Genomic DNA, 21,485 nt, shown 5'->3' on the forward strand with positions numbered 1-21,485 from the left:
GCTTAAGGGCTGAGAATTGGGGGTGATCTTGGTGGCTGAAAATCCCTGTTTTGTCGATGTTTCTAGGCTGAAATAAAACGCTGAGATCAATGGTTCAGGCTGCGTTTTGAATGACTGCTGCCGGCTCAAAACGCTGAGGAATTGCTGCGTTTTCCAAGGGCTGAAACTGATGGTAAAAACGCTGAGGTTGCTTCAGTCAAGGCTGCGTTTTAATGGCTGAAAAGCTGAGGCAAAAATGCTGCACCCTGCTGATGGTTTAGCGATCCAAAAACGCTGGCTTTGGGAGGCTTTGAAGGGGGAAAATGCCAGGCAATGGTGTTGGGATGGCGATGGCTAAATCTGGAAAACGCCAAGGGGATAAATCCTTATGGCGATGATGAAAACGCTGAAGGCTGAAGGAAGGGGGGGTCTCACCAAGATGGCTTGGGGAGGGTCTTGCTGAGAGAGGGAGGGAACACCTGTTGCTTGGGGAAGCCTACTGTGGTCCTTGCTCATCTGCCCAATTGTGCTAACTTGGTTTGCTTATATATTAACTTACCCAATTTGCCCTACTGAGTACCCAACAAAAGTCACTTAATAAATAAGTGAAAAATGTCAAAAATAGTGAAAAATGGGATAAAGTCACTTGAAAAATCCCCAAACTGACTCTGATGGAATCTAATGGAAATGCTTATGCTTATGCAGTGTGCAACCAGAGGATATGCATCTACACTGAGTGACTGGGCATGCACGATCTACGAAGACTCACAAAAGTGCCAGATCACTTCTAATCTAAAACTGACTGGACTTGACAGAAACCCTGCTATGGTGTAGCTTGTCCACGGACACGTAGGGTTGGATGTGTCAAGTGACATCCCCTTCTTTTTAAAGTGAGGTACTGGTACCGAGCTGCATGGCTTCCTTGTAGTCTACCAACAACTCTGGATAATCCTTGGAGAACTCTTCGTCTACCCACACCGCTTCATGGGTTCCTCGATCTTTGAACTATAAAAAATAATGTCGTACTTGTTTCTTCGAACCATGGCGAAACCGATGCAACAAGACTTGCTCCGGCTCCATGACTTCTGCTTCATCAATGATCTCCGGTTCTTCTTCTTCCGAAACGTCCTTTGGAGGTGTTCCCTGAAACACTTTCAACCAAGAAACATGGAAAACGTTGTGCATGGACCATGAGTTAGGCAATTGCAATTTCATTGAAACCTCATTAATCTTTTTGATGACTGGAAATGGACCATACATACGAAAAGACAACTTAGGACATTTCTTTCCAACTTGCTTAAGACGTTGTTTCATGATTCGTAGATACACCCAATCTCCTTCCTTGATTGAGACCTCCTGACGATGCTTGTTAGCCTGTCGAGAATAAGATTCCTGAGCCTTGCTTAGCCGAAGCTTCACACTCTTAGAAATCTCATCCAATGACTGACTCTCAGCATTGGCTTCAGGCATTTGATTGACCGATCGAGTCAACAGTGACTGGAATCGGCGGCCAAAAGCTGCCTCATACGGAGTTCGATCAATAACAGAAGAGAAGGAATCACTGAGAATACCCTGAACCAATGGGAGATAGAGCTCCCATTGAGACTGTTGATCATGAACATAAGACTTCAACACATCAAAAGCCAACTAATTATAAATTTCCATTTGACCATCTAACTGTGGATGAAAAGCGGATGAAAAATTCAACTTTGTGCCAAAATTTTCAAAGAGAGCATGCCAAAAATTCGACGTGAACTTAGCATCCCTATCTGAAACAATGGACTTTGGTAACCCACAGAGGGGGTACCAATGCTTTATGAACAATCGTACAACATATTGTGCAGTAATTGTGACCTTGCAAGGAATCAACATGCAGAATTTGCTGAAACGATCAACAATCGTTAAACATTGAGTGTCCTTGAATGCGGACTTGGTGGTAAGTTCCTCGGGAATAGGCAGCGGAAATGGTAAGTTCCTCGGGAATATCTTGAAAAGGTCCCTCGGGAATAGGCAGTGGAAGCCAAAGGCCTTGCTGCTTACCCCGAGGAGCTTTTACTTTTTGACATATGGTGCACTGTGTGACATAACAAAACACGTCTTTCCGTATTTTAGGCCAATAAAAAAACGTTCAATCTTTTCCAATGTGGTGTTCATTCCCCTGTGCCCACCCGTGAGAGAATCATGTACATCATGCAATATGGTTGGCCTGAGAGAGGGCAACACACATAGACGCTGACGAAAAAATAACAATCCATCACGAATGAGATAGTTGTTGGACCCTTGGGAAGCAAGAGCTTGCAACCAATACTTACCAAACTCCGAATCTGCATACTGATTCTTCATGCTGTCAAAAGACTCACCCTGTATAGAAAATGTGGTTCTTGACTCAAGAGCCAAAATCTGTCCTTTGCAACTCAACGCATCTGCAACAGGGTTAGCTTTTCCAGGCACATACTCAATCAAACCGCCAAATTGCTCAAAAAATTGTGACCACCGCGCTTAGCGATCACTCCAATGTGCACTAGGCATAGACTGGAGCCACTTGAGGACTTGATGATCTGTGCGCACTGTAAACTCTCTACCATACAAAAAATGCTTCCAATGCTTGAGAGAGTGAATGACAGACAAAAGTTCTTTATCATAAACTGAATAATTCTTTTCTGCACAATTGAGCTTCCGGCTAAGGAAAGCTACAGGACGACCATGTTGCTGGAGCACAGCGCCTATGGCGACATTGCTCGCATCCGTCCATACCTCAAAGGGATCATCCCAAGAAGCAAGGATAAGACACGGAGCGTCTGTCACCGCAACCTTGAGAGCTGCGAAAGCCGCAATGACTGCCTTGGGCAAGTCTACGCGCTGACGGTGAGTCTTGACCCCTTTCAAAACATCAGTCATAGGTGCAGCAATGCGTGCAAAATTCTCTATGTGTGAACTATATGCTTGACATAAACCAAGAAAAGAACGCACATCATATGCAGTTTTAAGCAAATCCCAATTACGAACCTGTTCCACCTTCGTGGGATCTAGCTTGACGCCTTCTACAGAAATGATATAACCCAAATAAGTGACTTCAGTAAGAAAAATTTCAGACTTCTTAGCTGCAATGTACAGCTGACACTCATCCAAACAAGTTAGTACCCTTTCAACATCCCTTTCATGTTATTCCCACGATGCAGGAAAAATGAGAATATCATCTAAAAAGATAAACACACATACACCTACCATATCGCAGAAACGACCTACCATGAGACGATTGAACGTACCCATGGCTCCTGTCAATCCAAAAGGCATAACAATATACTCCCATTGCCCTCGCTCGGTGCGAAAGGCGGTCTTGAAAATGTCGCCTTTGAAAACCCGTACCTGATGGTATCCACTTTTGAGATCGACCTTGTTGAAAACCTTTGCCCCATTGAGCCTATCGAGGATATACTCAATGCGAGGCATCGGAAACTTGTTTTTGACGGTCATCTTGTTTAATGCCCTGTAATCAACACACAAATGAGACGAACCATCCTTCTTGCGAACGAACAAAATAGGAGCAGCAAAAGGACTTACACTAGGACGTATGAATCCACTAGCCACCAACTCCGTGAGTTGTCGCTCTAACTCTTCCTCCTGTGACTTGTTCAAACGGTAGGGAGCCTTACTGACATGCTGTGCTCCCTCCATAAGCTCAATGCGATGGTCCTCCGGCCGCTCCGGTGGGAGACGAGGTGGAAGATCATCCTACAAAAAGAGATGTTTAAATTTCGTAAACAACTCCGAATACTTACCTAGAGCCTGAATGCTCTGGGAAACTGGAGCAGCATAGATGAATGCCGCTTGTGCTCCTCGTCGTAATTCACGTTTTACTTGCACATGCGAGATGAGAGGCAAAGAATGCAAGCCCTCCTCAGCACGAATGATGAGGGGGGAATCTGTTTTGGCATGTAAAGTGAGAGTGTTAGCCTCCCAATCAATGAGAGGATTCAATTCACGAAACCATTTAATGCCTAAAATCATATCACATCCTGAGAGAGGAGACACAAGAAATTTCCTACGAAAAGAAGCTTGTTGAACGGTAAACATCACATCAAGGCACTCCTTGGTGATAAGAGAGTCCATACCAGGAGCGAAGCCAGAAACCTCGAGAGGAGATTTCTGACTAACCTCTATGCGGGCTCTCTCAACAAGAGGGGGACTAATCACATCATGCATACTGCCTAGATCAAACAATATGATAAGGTGGTACCAAACGTACTGTACGTGGCGTATATGTACGTACTATACGTTGTTCCGTACAGGAAAAAAATTTACGTACGTAAAAATACGTACTCTTCTAAAAAACCCGCAAAGTACTAAATTTTCTAGGACATTTCCAATAAAAAACAAGAGAGAAGCCAACAACTTATAGAGACATTCAAAGACAAGTTTTACAAGACAACCATATACTATGTAACTATTGCAAGAGATTTGGATTTTTATTTTAAATCAGCACTATACGGGCTTCCCACACAACCCCTTTAAAAACAAAAAACAAAAAACCGGCGTACGGATCGTTCCGTACGGTACGGATCTGTACATAACGTCCGTACGGTACGGAACGGATCAGTACGTACGTTTTGATCCAACCTTGCAATATGATAAAACGTTGTCCTTTTACATGACCATAACACTTCATGAGAGATTCATCAATGTGTGTGTCAGAGTCATGAGAAGATGCAGGTTGTGTTGTGACAGAGTTTGTGGTAGTTGTGGCAGCCTTTGGTTCTTTAGGTGGGACTGTCTTAGGACAGGCCTTCTTAATGTGACCCTTGACGTGACATTGAAAACATTACCTTCTTTAGCATAAATCACTTGTTCTTCAGCCGTGATGTATCCTCCTATAATTCCTTGTGAAGCTTTTTCATCAGGGGTTAGCTTAGGTTTAGCAGGTGCTTTAGCTTTACCCTTAGATTCATTGTTAGAGTTCTTTTCCGAGGAATTAGAGGAGGAAGGGCTAGAAGAATTACCGTTCTTACCATTCTATGTGTTCTGAGAATTCTGAGATGTCCCTTGAGAAGACTTGTTCTTTCCCTTGTTGTGCTTCATCTCTTGGGCGAGAGCGATCGCTACCGCCTTGTTGAGATCCGCAGGGTCAAAGACTTCAACATCAAACTTGATGTATTCGTCTAACCCAAAGAGAAAAGCCTCTTTGCGCTCATCATCTAACTTGCGTAATTGAGTGCCTAGCTGCAAAACACGGTTAGAAAAAGACATGACTGGCATACCATGTTGCTTGAGATTACGCCAATCCTCTTTCAATCGTGCGAGGTACTGAGGTGGCATAAACCGCGCCTTGAGCTTGTCTTGGAAATCAGCCCAACTAAAAGAGAGGGGCGTGAAATCGTCGGCTGCCTCTAGGTGCGCGGCCAGCTGTGCCTCTTGCCATGCATGGTACCAATTGATGGCATCACCGGCAAGGTACATAGCTGCCGTCAAAACTTTGCTTTTTCCTGTTTTCTTAGTTGTCGCAAAATAAGCATTAAATTGATGCAACCAAGAATGAATCACCGTAGCATACATCTTACCATCATACTTACTGAAAGTCAACTTTTTGGTGACTAGGTTGTTGGAATCCGCATCGTGGCTTGCACCACTAGAGGAACTCCCACGATCTTTGGGTGGTTCGGTCTTCGAAGCTAGCATGTGGGAAATAAACTCTTGATTGCGAATCTCCCTTTGAGCTTCACGCTCGGCGTCCTTTTCTGCTTTTCGTTCATTTCGTTCATCGCGCTCGCGTTCGAAAGCAAGGTGATTGGCTTCTTGTTGTGCTAGCGCAACCCGATTCGCCTCTATGGTAAGGCGAGTCGCTTCTTGTTGTTGTAGTGCGTTTCTTTCATTTCGTTCCATCGTAAGGCGAGTCGTTTCTTGTTGTGCCAGTATCATGTCCATCATTGACTTAACCATCATCTCCATAGGAGTTAGAACAACTCGAGGTGTAGATGGCGAAAGGGGAGGGTTGCAAAAATCTCCTGGTGGGGAGAATCCTTCGTCGCCTCTCTCATGCTCATCACCTGAATGCGAAGTATCCATTCCGCTTCGGGTGACGACCATGCACTAGGGTCTTTGGTTCTTAAGTTCACAAGAAACTTGGGTTCTTGAGGATCTTGAGGTTCTTGAGGGTTTCTTTCACTTGCAAATCGCGTTGAGAAGGATCTTCTCTTCATCCGAGTTCTACCCTTTTCTGCGGGCGCACCCCTTGGCGGCCTTGCGCTCACACCAAGGTTGCTTTTTCCCACCTCACGTCGATTGGCCGGCCGCTAAGTGCACGGTCCGCTCTCAATGAGTGAAAAGAGACACATGGGGAGGCTGGACAAGCCCTTCTTTCTTGGGATTCCTGTCACTCTTCAACAAAACACGATTAGGAATCGCCACACCCAAGTAAACTTGGGTTCGTGCGACCGCAACAAGCAAAAAAAAATTCTTGTGGTTCTTTCCTTGAGTAATGCAGAACACTTCCAAAGCTCTTATACCAATGTAAGGTGCAGCGGAATGAATGTTGTATTTTCTCAAGATTAGTAATCTTTATTGCTCAAGGTTCCTTTTAATTCTTAGGGAAGGAGAGAGCCTTCCGTCTAATGGAGAGTGCTATGATCACGAACAAAGTGAGTGGATATTGTGCGTGCAAGTCAATGAGACTGAAAGAAGGAGAGAAAAGAGATACAGCACCGAGAGCTTGTAAAACCCTCCTCCGAAGGCCCCACTCTCGTCGGCGAGAGTGGTCTAACTTTGATTGCACAAAGGTGTACAATGCCAATGCAATGGACTCAAATGCAATTAGGACTATGCCGATGATGACGATGGTGATGACTTTAGGGCGATTTGGGTCTTCTTGTATCTGCTGTCCACAAGGGCTTAAGGGCTGAGAATTGGGGGTGATCTTGGTGGCTGAAAATCCCTGTTTTGTCGATGTTTCTAGGCTGAAATAAAACGCTGAGATCAATGGTTCAGGCTGCGTTTTGAATGACCGCTGCCGGCTCAAAACGCTGAGGAATTGCTGCGTTTTCCAAGGGCTGAAACTGATGGTAAAAACGCTAAGGTTGCTTCAGTCACGGCTGCGTTTTAATGGCTGAAAAGCTGAGGCAAAAACGTTGCAGCTTGCTGATGGTTTGTTTAGCGATCCAGAAACACTGGCTTTGGGAGGCTTTGAAGGGGGAAAACGCCAGGCAATGGTGTTGGGATGGCGATGGCTGAATCTGGAAAACGCCAAGGGGATGGATCCTTATGGCGATGATGAAAACGCTGAAGGCTTAAGGAAGGGGGGGGTCTCACCAAGATGGCTTGGGGAGGGTCTTGCTGAGAGAGGAAGGGAACACCTGTTGCTTGGGGAAGCCCGATGTGCTCCTTGCTCATCCGCCCAATTGTGCTAACTTGGGTTTGCTTATATAACTTAAACAATTTGCCCTACTGAGTACCCAACAAAAGTCACTTAATAAGTAAGTGAAAAATGTCAAAAATACGGAAAAATAAAGTCACTTGAAAAATGCCCAAACTGACTCTGATGGAATCTTATGGAAATGCTTATGCTTATGCAATTTGCAACCAGAGAATATGCATCTACACTGAGTGACTGGGCATGCTGTAACAAACTGCTGACGTGTCAAAGCCTAAGGAATGGAGCCAACTTACAGATGCCGGCCGAGGGGCCTAAACCCTAAGAAGCAGTAGAAGAAGTGTCACAGAGTGAGGACGTGGTAACCCTAATTGCTGAAACCCTAATTCTGGAAACCCTAACCCTAAAACTTGCAAACCCTAATTTCTGCTAGAAACCCTAACTGCTGAACCCTAATTCTGAAAACCCTAACCCTAAAACCTGCAAACCCTAATTCTAGAAACCCTAAGAAGAACAAGCAACAGAAGAAGAAGTCCTACCAACTTATGGGGATCCCGTCCGATGGGGCCCCAAGTGACATAAAGGCATTAAAAATAAAGCAGAACACACTCAAAAGACTTTTCACATCAAAATATGATGATGTGGCACCTGTACGGACGTCCCGGAATTCGCGGCGGATTTTTAGGGAAATCCTGAAATTTTAGGAAAGTGATTTTTTGGAGTCAGCTTTTCATATTTGATGCTTTTAGGCTTTGGGCCTTTAAATATGAGCCTTGGGGGCCCTCTCTGGCACTCTTCAGCGCGCAGATTGCAGAGGAGGTGCTCCCCGGCTGTTGTACTTTGCGAATCAGCGGTAATATAAAGAAATACCGAAAGGGGCGCCAAGGTTTGGGGCCAATACTCTCTGGGGTGGAATTTCGCCACTCCGTGTCGCCTCTCTCTCTCTCTCTCTCTCTCTCTCTCAGTTCAGTTGTTATTGAACAGTTGTTATTGAAGTGCTAAAAGTCTGTTCAGTCTGTTCTTTTCTATTGGCACGTGGTGCCCGCTTTGTGACACATGCACAGTCTACGAATAGACTCACAAAAGTGCCAGATCACTTCTAATCTAAAACTGACTGGACTTGACGAAAACCCTGCTATGGTGTAGCTTGTCCACGGACACATAGGGTTGGATGTGTCACGTGACAACCCTCTCATTGATTGGGAGGCTAACACTCTCACATTAAATGCCAAGACTGACTCCCCCATCATCATTCGTGTTGAGGAGGGTCCGCATTCTTTGCCTCTCATTTCTCATCTACAGGTAAAGCGTGAATTACGACGAGGAGCACAATCGGCATTCATCCATTCTGCTCCAGTTTCTCAGAGCATTCAAGCTCCACGTAAGTATTCGGAGTTGTTTACGAAATTAAACATCTCTTTTTGCAAGATGATCTTCCACCTCGTCTCCCACCGGAGCGGCCGGAGGACCATCGCATCGAGCTTATGGAGGGAGCACAGCCTGTCAGTAAGGCTCCCTACCGTTTGAACAAGTCACAGGAGGAAGAGTTAGAGCGACAACTCACGGAGTTGGTGGCTAGAGGATTCATACGTCCTAGTGGGTACACTTAATCGTCTCATGGTAAGCTGTGTCGGCGATATGGTCGGTGTATGTGTGTTCATCTTTCTTGATGATATTCTCATTTTTTCTGCATCGTGGGAACAACATGAAAGGGATGTCGAAAGGGTACGAACCCGTTTGGGTGAGTGTCAGTTATACATTGCAGCTAAGAAGTCTGTTTTTTTTCTTACTGAAGTCACTTATCTGGGTTATATTATTTCTGCATAAGGCGTCAAGCTAGATCCCGCGAAGGTGGACCAGGTTCGTAATTGGCATTTGCCCAAAACTGCATATGATGTGCATTCTTTGCTTGGTTTTTGTCAAGCATATAGTTCGCATATAGAGAATTTTGCACGCATTGCCACACCTATGACTGATGTTTTGAAAGGCGTCAAGACTCGCCGTCAGCGCGTAGACTTGCCCGAAGCAACCATTGAGGCTTTCGCAGCTCTCAAGGTTGCGGTGACAGAAGCAGCGTGTCTTATGCCTCTTGGGATGATGCCTTTGAGGTATGGACAGATGCGAGCAATGTCGCAATAGGCGCTCTGCTTCAGCTGCATGGTCGTCCTGTAGCTTTCCTTAGCCAGAAGCTCAATAGTGCAGAAAAGATTTATTCAGTTTATGATAAAGAACTTTTGTCTGTCATTCACTCTCTCAAGCATTGGAAGCATTTTCTTTACGGTAAAGAGTTTACAGTTCGCACACATCATCAAGCCCTCAAGTGGCTCCAGTCTATGCCTAGTGCACATTGGAGTGATCGCCAAGCACAGTGGTCACAATATTTTGAGCAATTTGGAGGTTTGATTGAGTATGTGCCTGGAAAAGCTAACCCTGTTGCAGATGCGTAGAGTCGCAAAGGACAGATTTTGGTTCTTGAGTCAAGGTCAACTTTTTCTATTCAGGGTGTATCTTTCGGCATCATGAAGAATCAGTATGGGGATTCCGAATTTGGTAAGCATTGGTTGCAGGCTCTTGCTTCCCAAGGGCCAAGCAACTATCTCATTCGTGATGATTTGTTGTATTTTCGTCAATGTTTATGTGTGTTGCCCTCTCTTAGGCCAACCATATTGTATGTTGCACATGATTCTCTCACGGGTGAGCATAGGGGAAAGAACACCACTTTGCAAAAATTTGAAAGACTCTTTTATTGGCATAAAATGTGAAAGGATGTGTTTCGTTATGTCACTCACTGCACTATATGTCAAAAGATAAAAGCTCGTCGGGGTAAGCAGCAAGGCCTCTTGCTTCCGCTGCCTATTCCCAATGGACCTTTTCAAGATATTTCCATGGATTTTGTGACTAACCTTCCACCAAGTTTGCATTCAAGGAACACTCAATGTTAACAATTGTTGATCGTTTTAGCAAGTTTTGCATGTTGATTCCTTGTAAAGCCACAGTAACCGCCCAAGATGTAGCACGGTTGTTCATTAAGCATTGGTACTCTGTGGTTTTCCAAAATCAATTCTTTCAAATAGGGATGTTAAGTTTACGTCTAATTTTTGGCACGCACTCTTTGAAAATTTTGACACTAATTTGAATTTTTCATCGGCTTTTCATCCACAGTCAGCTGGTCAGACAGAGATTTACAATCAATTGGCTTTTGATGTTTTAAAGTCATATGTGCATGATCAGCAGTCTCTGTGGGAGCTCTATCTCCCATTGGTTCAGGCTATTTTGAATGACTCTTGTTCCTCTACCATTGGTCGAACACCGTATGAGACAGCTTTTGGCCGTCCGTTCCAGTCACTTGACTTGCTCGGTCAGTCAAATGCCTGATGCCAATACTGAAAGTCAATCATTGGATGAGATTTCTGAGAGTGTGAAGCTTCGGCTAAGCAAGGCTCAAGAATCTTATTCACGACAAGCTAATAAGCGTCGTCGGGATGTTTTGATCAAGGAAGGGGATTGGGTGTATTTAAGAATCATGAAGCAATGTCTTAAACAAGTTGGAAACAAGTGTTCCAAGTTGTCTTTTCGAATGTATGGTCCATTTCCAGTCATTAAAAAGATAAATAAGGTTTCAATGAAATTGCAGTTGCCTAACTCATGGTCAATGCACAACGTTTTCCGTGTTTCTTGGTTGAAAGTGTTTCGGAAGAAGAAGAACCGGAGATCATAGATGAAGCTGAAGTCATGGAGCAGGAACAAGTGCTGTTGCATCGGTTTCGACATGGTTCGAAGAAGCAAGTAAGACAATACTTTTTCAAGTTCAAGGATCATGGAACCCACGAAACAATGTGGGTCGACGAAGAGTTTTTCAAAGATTACCCAGAGGCCATGCAGCTCCGTACCAGTACGGTGTACCTCACTTTAAAAAGAAGGGGATGTCACGTGACACATCCAACCCTATGTGTCCGTGGACAAGCTACAGCATGAACAGGGTTCAGTCAGTCACATCGGTCAAGAATAGGAAGTGATCTGGCACTTTTGTGAGTCTGTTTGCAGACTGTGCATGCCCAGGCACTTAGAGTAGATGCATATCCTCTGGTTGCACATAGCATGATCATCAGCATTACCATCAGAATCCAACAGAATCCACCAGGAGCATTTTCCAATGCATTAAAACTATTTTCCCTATTTTTGACATTTTTCACTTATTATTTTAAGGGACTTTTGTTGGGAACTAGGTAGGGCAATTTTGCTAAAGTTATATATAAGCAAACCTAAGATTAGGCAAATTGAGCAGAAGAGAAGGAGAACACAGGCACAAGTGCAGCAGGTTCCCCTTCTCTCTCTCAAGCAAGACTTCCCCCTTGGGTAGCGTTTTTCCCCAGCAATTCCAACGTTTTATACACAAGCTCCCTGGCGTTTTCAGCAGCTAGCTTCATCGCCAATAGCCTCAGCCTTTACAGCGTTTTCAGCCAGCCTGTGCAGTGTTTTTCAGCCGTCTGCACATAGCGTTTTCAGCCAGCCTATTCAGCGTTTTTCAGCCCTTTGCGCATAGCGTTTTCAGCCAGCCTATTCAGCGTTTGTGAGCCCCAACAGGCAGCGTTTTCAGCAGCAGTTCCAAAGCCATAAGATAGTGTTACTTTCAGCAGCAAAAAGGCCAAAACAGCCAGCAAAAATCATTGTTGTCATACCACAGCCATTAGCGTTTTTGGGGACCTAGCGTCATTAAGAATTTCAACCTTCAAGTCCACAACCGCAGGTAGCAAGTCGAGTCGTCGCCGTCGTCTCCACACATTGCATCTGTCACGTGACACATCCCAACCCTATGTGTCCGTGGACAACCTACACCACAGCAGGGTTCAGTCAGTCCAGTCAAGTCTAGATTAGCAGTGATCTGGCACTTTTGTGAGTCTATTCATAGACCGTGCATGCCCAGTCACTTAGCATAGATTCATATCCTCCGGTTGCACACAGCATGATCATCGAAATTCCCATCAGAATCCATTAGCATCAGTTAGGGGAATTTTCCAGTGCATTTAGACTATTTTCCTATTTTTGGTTATTTTCACTTATTATTTTTAAGTGATTTTCCAACAAAAGTAGGTAGGGCAATTTTGTTAAGAAAATATATAAGCAAACCCAAGTTAGCACTTTCTGGCAGAAGAGGCAGCAAGAGCTTCTCGCTCAACAGGTAACTTCTCAGCAGTACCCCCTCAAGCACCTTGGCGTTTTTGGAGATCCCATCCTCGCAGACCCACAAGATCTGGCGTTTTCAGCCTAGCCTGGATCGTCAACACCACCAGCACCCTAGCGCTAGCAGGTTACTGCCATCGCCAACAGATTCATCAGTTTCCCTAGCGTTTTCCCAAAACAGCCCAATCAGCGTTTTTAGATTGCAGATGCAGATCAGCCTAGCATTTTTGGCTAGCAACAGGACTCATCAGCGTTTTCAGTTTCAGCCCCTTACCGCATCAGAACCACAGTGTTTTCAGCCTATGACACAGTAGCAGATCAGCCCCCAAGATTGGTTGCAAATGTTCCCCCATTTTCAGCCATAAAAACGCAGCCAAAACAGTCATTTTCAGCCACCGAAACAATCCCGAAATTCAGCGATTAGAAGATCATAGATTTCAGCCACCAAGTCGTCGTCGTCATCACCGTCATCGTCATCGGCATAGTCAAGGTTGCATCAGTCCATTGCATACGCATTGTACACCTTTGTGCAATCAAAGTAGACCACTCTCGCCGACGAGAGTGGGGCCTTCGGAGGAGGGTTTTACAACCTCTCGGTGTCGTATCTCTTCTCTCTCCTTCTCTCAGTCTCAGTCACTTGCACGCACAAGAAAGAAAGATACACGTTCTCAACTGACAGAGCAATAGAAAGTCGAATACCTCAAAACAGGGAAGTGTTTTGATTGTGGGGGACAAGGACATATATCTATGCGATGTCCCAAAAAGGCACAAGAATGAGAATGACTGAGACGAAAATAGAACCGGGCGAGGAGATACTCGCTCCAGAACAAATACTCGATAGAAAATTGAAAACGATGTGTCGATAGTATTTTCCTTCATGATTTCTTTTATAAATGAATAACTTTGAAATAGGAATTTTCGAAGATAACTTTAATTTATGAATGAAATTAATGTTTTCTAGAAGATCCTGCTATTTGTGTGCAGATAACATGTGAAATCGACAGTGAGATGATCACGAATTGGGAGCAATGACAACTCCAGAATGAACCCGATCACGATTCAAGATAAGAACCATGAATTTTGAATCATGATGATTGATGATGAATGATCGAATGAAACTGTGGTGAGCGCATCAAGAGTTCCCGTGGGATGAGATGGCTACACAACGATAAGATGACTAGACTAAATAATTGGAACACTCTGTCAGTATGAACTCTGTGTCTGATTGATGTACTAAATTCCTGAAAATGGTTACTCACACATGTGCTGTGTTTGAGTGCAAGATTGAAAGATGGAATGATTGACGAAATAACTAAAGCATTTCGGTCTTGAGAAATCTATAGACATGATCACAATAAGATTTAGATAATCCGACATTAGTAAGGTGTGGTGTGGATCTAGATGTGATTGCTAAATACGGTGTCAAGAATCATGATCCTAGATCTGGATGGATTCTATGTGATATAATTTCAATGTGATGTGATGTGACTGTCGTCTTTGTACAAGTATTGGATTTGTGTCGGCTAGTGCATCGGTACTTACAGTCAGTGTCTACTGAACTGGTTTATGGCTTATGTCTGATTTTGCACGCGTAATCGAGGGCGATTACAATTCTTCCAAGAGGGGGGTATGTCATAAACTGATGATGTGGCAAGCTGATGACGTGGCAAAACTGTACAAACGATCGGAAATTGCGTTGGCATGTTGATGTGGCAGCATTATGGACCTCCGCGTTATCCATTGACATGCCACGTGGCAAGTTGTACGGGTTTCCGCCATTTTTGTTGGTTGCTTTAGGGCCAATTGCTTTTGAGTTTGAAGCTTTACATGTAACTACTTTTGATTTTGAGGCCAAGGGCCTTTAAATAGAACCGAAGGCCCCTCTTTCTGAAACCGGCCCATTGGGCGATAGGCTTTGGCTTTCACCTAAAATTCTTTACTTTAGACACACACAGAGAGAACGTGCAAAGGAACCCTGCGACGAGAATTAACACTTAAGCACACACACGGCTCGAAAGCTAGAATGCCCCGAGCAGACGTCGACAACCTGTAGGCCCCAAAATCGGCGCCCCTTTCGGTATTTCTTTATACTTTGAGAGGGTAAATTACAAAGTAGAGTCCTGGGAATCCTTTACCGCTAGATACTACCAGTTTTGGCCAAATTTCAGCAACATAACAACCCCAAAACTTGCGCGAAACCAATTCCCCTGCTAGAACTCACTTCCATGGGCATAAACCCTTTGATTCTTGCCCAAAAACAGTAAATTCAGCACGCTGTATTACTGAATTTTGCACTGTTTTCAGCCCCAAACAGTCCCCTAACTGTCCTCTGCCAGTGGGGCACTATTCCCAGAGGTTCTGGCGTACGTATGGCTGAAAAACAGCCAATTTACAGTGCATACACAGCGCTGAAAACGCACCTGTACGGTGAGGTTATGACCCTTACCGCTGCCTGCTTTGGAGTAGCAATTAGCTATCCCTGTTCCTGCTCAAGGAGGCTCTTGCCTCAACACAAAAGCATGAACCCACACAGTTGTACATCGGTCAAATAAAGAGCCCTCTTGTGGGGCATCACATAACTGCATGTAGGGGAGAGAGAGAGAGAGAGAGAGAGAGAGAGAGAGAGAGAGAGAGAGAGCAGTGTGTAGTGTGCAGGGCATCACTCCTAGCACCACACTATGCATGAGAGGGAAAGAAAGCACTCCATAGCTCTTAACCTGTGACAGGTTCTCAATGAAGCATCCCCCCAGCATAAATCAAGCACCCCCTCTTCTGCCCTTGACCTATAATGCATCTGTGAACAAATAGATGCAAAAGGGGAAGAATTCCATGGCTGCCAAAACCTACGAATCGCTGAAAACGCAGCAAAACAGCCCTGTAAACACGCATCTGATGCCTTCTAATGCTGAAAATGAGCTCCTTGGTCCTAGGTAAAGTCATGGGAAGCTCAAAAATGGAGAGAAATGGCTGAAAATCACAGTTATCAGCCTCCAAAACTGCTCCAAAAAGTCAGTTACGAGTTTTGTTCTCCCAAACAACCAAAAAGTGCCACTTGGCACTCATGCATGCAATTTTCCCGCATAGGGCTTCCTGCTTAAAATTTTCTTAACTGATGCATCAATTGACTTTGCAGCAGAGTAATAAAATGTTCCCCTTGTCATTCTGAAGCTAATGGCGCAAACAGATTTCATGGCCCAAAATAGCAGTTCCCTAAATTTTAGGAGATGCTTTCGTTGGACTCCCATTGGTCATCTAACCATCAATGCCCACTTGGACCGGATCCAAAAATGCAATGTGGCCCAAATGTCGGATACTTTCTGTTGGTGATCCCACCTTGACATTATACCTTCATTGAGTTCACTTACTAGTATCCACCAACTTGCTAAGCGCGACACGGGGACCTACATGATCTTGAATTGAGCCTCGACATCCTTTTACTTTACAAGTTCCAATGCCGACCAACTTTCCGTCGGCGAGTGAAACTACCGTTCACATTGGCCATACAATGTCCGACCATTTGCAACTTCAAAAAGAGGGTCTCAAAAATTAAACAAAAATCATTGGAAAGAAATCAACAACTAAGGTTAGAAGTTGCCACGTCCTCGTGACATACCCCCCTCTCGAAATCGCAAACGTCCTAGATTGCATACCATAAATACATGCCATAGATGATCTTGTGTGGTAAGCACCCTTTTATCATTGCATGTATCCGCAAGAGAGACTGTCAAAACGTGTGTACAAATGACTTAATGAGACCTTCATACTTTTGTCAAACTATACACTGCTATTGCACTGAATCCACGAGTACATTTGATGTGCTAGCTCTATCATTACCCCTCCTTTGCAGACATTAGGTTGGGACATACACAGGTTGTAACCCAAAGGCCTCAAGGTAAAGCTGCAATACATTTGGTGACTCTGACAGTTCGTGCTCTTCCATCCACTTTGCATCCATAGGTGGATGGTTCTTGAACTTCACCAAATAGAATCTAGCAACTTGTCCCTTAACTTTTTACCTGTGCAAGAGGCTCTTGCCTCTGCAAACGAGCATAATTCTGCAACACTGTAGCGTGCTACCCGCAACCAAGTAAGCTCAAATTGCAAGCTGATTTACCAATGCATCAAAGAATCCAAGCAATCGCCTCAGAGAATCGGCGAGCACCGTGTCACCTGGCAGACCCACATCACTCCCGCAAAAGATCTAGTGGCCAATCTACCACCGTGAGACCTCTCCCTATCTCATCTTGGTTCATACTTGCAAACCCTAAAAACGCAGCAGAAAATAAACCCTTATTTGATCACTTTTTGACAGGGCGAACGTGCGGAATTTCCTGTCTGTCCTGTGAAGAGGAACCCTCTTCCACAATGCCCTTCCCTTGGTCGGCCATAGTGTAATCCCGCGTTCCTGTACTCTGTGTCTTTACCCAAAACAATCGAGGCCCACTCTTTGAGGAAAAAGTGATTGATGTCCCGGCAATGGAACCTTGAAACCTGCCCGTTGGGCGGTAGGCTTTGGCTTTCACCTGAAATTCTTTACTTTAGACACACACAGAGAACGTGCAAAGGAACCCTGCGACGGGAATTAACACTTAAGCACGCACACAGCTCGAAAGCTAGAATGCCCCGAGCAGTTGCCGACAACCTGTAGGCCCCAAAATGGGCGCCCCTTTCGCTATTTCTTTATACTTTGAGAGGGTAAATTACAAAGTAGAGTCCTGGGAATCCTTTACCTGTATCCCGCTAGATACTACTAGTTTTGGAAAATTTCAGCAACATAACAACCCCAAAACTTGCGAGAGACCAATTCCCCTCCTAGAACTCACTTCCATTGGCATAAACCCGTTGATTCCTGCCCAAAAACAGTAAATTCAGCACGCTGTATTTACTGGTTTTTGCCTTGTTTCAGCCCCAAACAGTCCCCTAACTGTCCTCTGCTAGTGGGACACCATTCCCAAAGGTTCTGGCATCCGCATGGCTAAAAAACAGTCAATTTACAGTGCATACACAGCGCTGAAAACGCACCTGTACGGTAAGGTTATGACCCTCACCGGTGCCTGCTTTAGAGTAGCAGTTAGCTATCCCTGTTCTTGCTCAAGGAGGCTCTTACCTCAACACAAAAGCATGAATCCACACAATTGTACATCAGTCAAATGAAGAGCCCTCTTATGGGGCATCACATAACTGCACGTAGGGGGGAGAGAGAGCAATGTGTGGTGTGCAGGGCATCACTCCTAGCACCACACTATGCATGAGAGGGAAAGAAAGCACTCCATAGTTCTTAACCTGTGACAGGTTCTCAATGAAGCATCCCCCCAGCATAAATCGAGCACCCCCTCTTCTATCCTTGACCTGTAATGCATATGTGAACAAATAGATGCCAAAGGGAAAGAATTCCATGGCTGCCAAAACCTGCGTATCGCTGAAAACGCGGCAAAACAGCTTGTAAACACGCATCTGATGCCTTCTAATGCTGAAAATGAGCTCCTTGGTCCTAGGTAAAGTCATGGGAAGCTCAAAAATGGAGAGAAATGGCTGAAAATCACAATTATCAACCTCCAAAACTACTCCAAAAAGTCAGTTACGAGTTATGTTCTCCCAAACTTGGTAAATTGACCAAAAAGTGCTACTTGGCACTCATGCATGCAATTTCCCCGCATTGGGCTTCCTCCTTAAGCATCTCTTAACTGATGCATCAATTGGCTTTGCAGCAGAGTAACAAAATGTTCCCCTTGTCATTCTGAAGCTAACGGTGCAAACAGATTTCATGGCCCAAAATAGCAGGTCCCTAAATTTTAGGAGATGCTTTTGTTGGACTCCCATTGGTCATCTGACCATCAATGCCCACTGGGACCGGATCCAGAAATAAAATGTGGCCCAACTGTCGAATACTTTCTGTTGGTGATCCCACCTTGACATTGTACCTTCATTGAGTTCACTTCCTAGAATCCACCAACTTGCTAAGCGCGACGAGGGGACCTACATGATCTTGAACTGAGCCTAGACTTCCTTTTACTTTACGAGTTCCAATGCCGACCAACTTTCCTTCTGCGGGTGAAACTACCATTCACATTGGCCATACAATGTCCGACCATTTGCAACTTCAAAAAGAGAGATTCAAAAATTAAACAAAAATCATTGGAAAGAAATCAACAACTAAGGTTAGCAGTTGCCACGTCCTCGTGACACTTTCCCTCAGTGTGCTGACGCGCAATTGAGCATAGAGGGCCCGTGGAAGTTGTGACTTTGCTCAAGCATTGATATAAAAATTAATATCGGAAGGGGCGCCAGATTTTGGGGTCAATACCTCTAGGCACGGAACTATGTCCGGCCCTGTCGACTCTGTTTTAAAAGTGTGATAAAATTGTGAAGTATTGTAAGTGATTCTCTCGTGTGTCGCGCCCGATCTCCGACTTGGGGTGTCCAAGTCTGTAACAGCGGAAGGTGCAATGAAGACAAGAATTGGCTCATGATCCGGTGGGCACCTCGACTCCGATCTAAAACACCTGCAATGCCAAACACATGAACAACACACACCTGTGGAGAAGAGAGATTGCTGAGGTAGAAAGAGACAGAAAATTTGAGAGAGAGAGAGAGAGATGGGAAAGGCTCTCCATGCTAACAAGAAGCTGCTCATACAAGTGACCAAGGGTGGTCCAGCATAGAACTAACATGCCAACTTGATAGACCCGAGGTACACACAACTACGACTGCTACTCACACTACCAATTGTTCCAGCACATGAGACCACTGACACGGTCTCTACATGGGAAGGAAACCCCAACACGAATCCACCTCTTGCCAGTTTGTTGTATTGTAATTGTAAGGTAATGCTTAAAACATAGATCTCAGCTTATACCACTTAAACTTACATACATTTCTTTAGTTTGCACGAAACTTCTAATTTGGCGTTTCTTTCTCGGACGTAACTGTTTCGAAACTTCTGAAACTCGTTTCAAACGAAACGTTTCGAAACTCCGTGGCAACTATGTGCGTCCAATACATGATGGACTAAGGGTGGGAGTGGTCAATAAGTCCGGGATAGGTGCACGAAGATTCTTTGAGAGGGGGAAAAAAACAGAGAGAGGTTCGTTGGGTTCTTAGTTCTGCTTGCGGTTCTTCCCTTGAGTTCGCGAAGTCGAAGCACGCACAGAGCTCTGATACCAATGCCAAGTGCAACGCGCACAGAGCTCTGATACCAACGTCAGGTGCAACGGTAAGAAAGTCTGCAATTATCGTTGCCAGAAGAGGATTACATCAGAAATGTAAGTAAACAATAATTCAAAGAAAAAAAAGAATGGGAGGGAATCAATTTGAAATCCTCCATTACCTGCGAGACAGCAAGTGTTTAAGGATGTTGCTCGGATCTAGTACTCCACACAAACACAAGGGACACTTTACTTCACTTGAAAGAACTAAACTAAACTGAATGAAAGAAAGATACACAACAGAGAGAGAGAGAGAAAAGAGACGACACCGAATGCCGGTCCCAAACCGTCAAGGGCCCCCTTGCTCTGTTGCCAGAGCAAGTACTTTCTTTATTTCTTGCACAAATGCTGATACAATGATGCTAAATGCTGATGATGCTAAGATGCTAATGGTTACTGCTGTAGATGTTGCGGGGTACTGTGGGTATTGGGGATCCCTATGTTGATGTAGGCAAGAGCCAAGCCAAAACACAAGGGGTGCTAGATGCTGGGGTACTATGTCGACGACGAGGACGACGAGGAGGAGGAGGGGTACTTGTGTTGTGGTGTTGCTGAGGTGTTAATGGGTATTGCTGGAGAAACTTGGTACTGCGACGACGACGACGACGAAGAAGACAATCTATGGGCTGATCTACTATCGCCGAGGACGACGATGGGCTGAAAACTGAAAACAATGAGGAGAATGATGGCTGAAATCTGAAAACGCTGGTGGTATTGCGGCAAGGACTACAGCCGCAACGAGGCTATGCTGAAAACGCTGAGGGCTGAAATCTGATGGCGATCATAGGGCTGAAAATGCTGATGGCTGCTGGAGAAAACGTTGGTTGATGGTTGGCCAAGCGCTAGTACTACTGAGAGGCTCTTCTACTGCTCCTCTGCCTTCTATTGGCGCTCAAAGGGTTTCTTTATAGGTCCTTTAGCCATTTGCCCTACCCTACTTTTAATAAATGTCATGTCAAAGTCACTTATCAATAAATGACTTAAGTGACTGTTCATATGTCTATATGCTTAAGTGACTTAACTGTGCAAGTGAGGGTATGCAACTAGGACATGCCTGATCATGCACGTCCTGCAAGAGGCTCACAAAGGTGCCAGGCTAGGTTCTAAGCTAAGACTGACGCTAGACTGTAGCAAAAGCATGTCCACGTAGCCCAAGTGCTGTGCGCACGTGACATAGAACCTATGCTTTTCACGTAAGTACTGGGCATGGTCAAAGGCCTTTAAAAGAGTGCCATGGCCTCTTCTGCCGGCAGATTAGCTTGAAGCTTGCCAGAGAGAGAGGACCTTCGAACTTCGTACTTTGTGGAAGCTTAATAAATAAAGAAAATACAGAGAAGGGACGCCAGTCTTTGGGGCATGTGCTTCTAGGCGCAGAACTCCAAGGTGCAGTTTCAACTCTCTTAGTTTTATTTAGTTGTTTCAGTTTCGCTCACATGTGTTGCATTCAATCTTTGGCTTGGAGTGTACAAGCTCAACTCCTTCCTACATGTGCACCTCTTAGTGGCATGGCGCTCACTTGCTTTTTCCCTCCTCAAGTCGATTGGCCTTCCGCAATGTGCAAGGTCTACTATCAACGAGTGGAAAAGAGGAACGAGGGGAGGCTGGACAAGCCCTAATTTTTTAAGTTACCTCACACATAACTTCTTTGATAAAAAAACTAAGAAAGGTTTTTAAGTGCTTTTCTTGAGTGATGATACCGAACACTACCAAAGAGCTCTAACACCAATGTAATATGCAGCTGAGTGATTTGTGGCGATAAC

At 44.7% G+C, this 21,485-nt stretch overlaps 1 protein-coding gene across 1 annotated transcript in view; it reads right to left on the reverse strand.

Annotated features, from left to right (window-relative positions):
- The window catches only part of LOC147428856 (F-box protein SKIP8-like), a 58,439-nt gene that overhangs the window by 19,300 nt on the left and 17,654 nt on the right, over positions 1-21,485 (reverse strand). The gene's annotated exons all lie outside the window — the stretch shown is intronic.

The sequence above is a fragment of the Adiantum capillus-veneris genome, chromosome 22 (genome assembly GCF_014529385.1).
Source record: "Adiantum capillus-veneris isolate H3 chromosome 22, ASM1452938v2, whole genome shotgun sequence".
Classification (NCBI taxonomy): Eukaryota; Viridiplantae; Streptophyta; class Polypodiopsida; order Polypodiales; family Pteridaceae; genus Adiantum; species Adiantum capillus-veneris.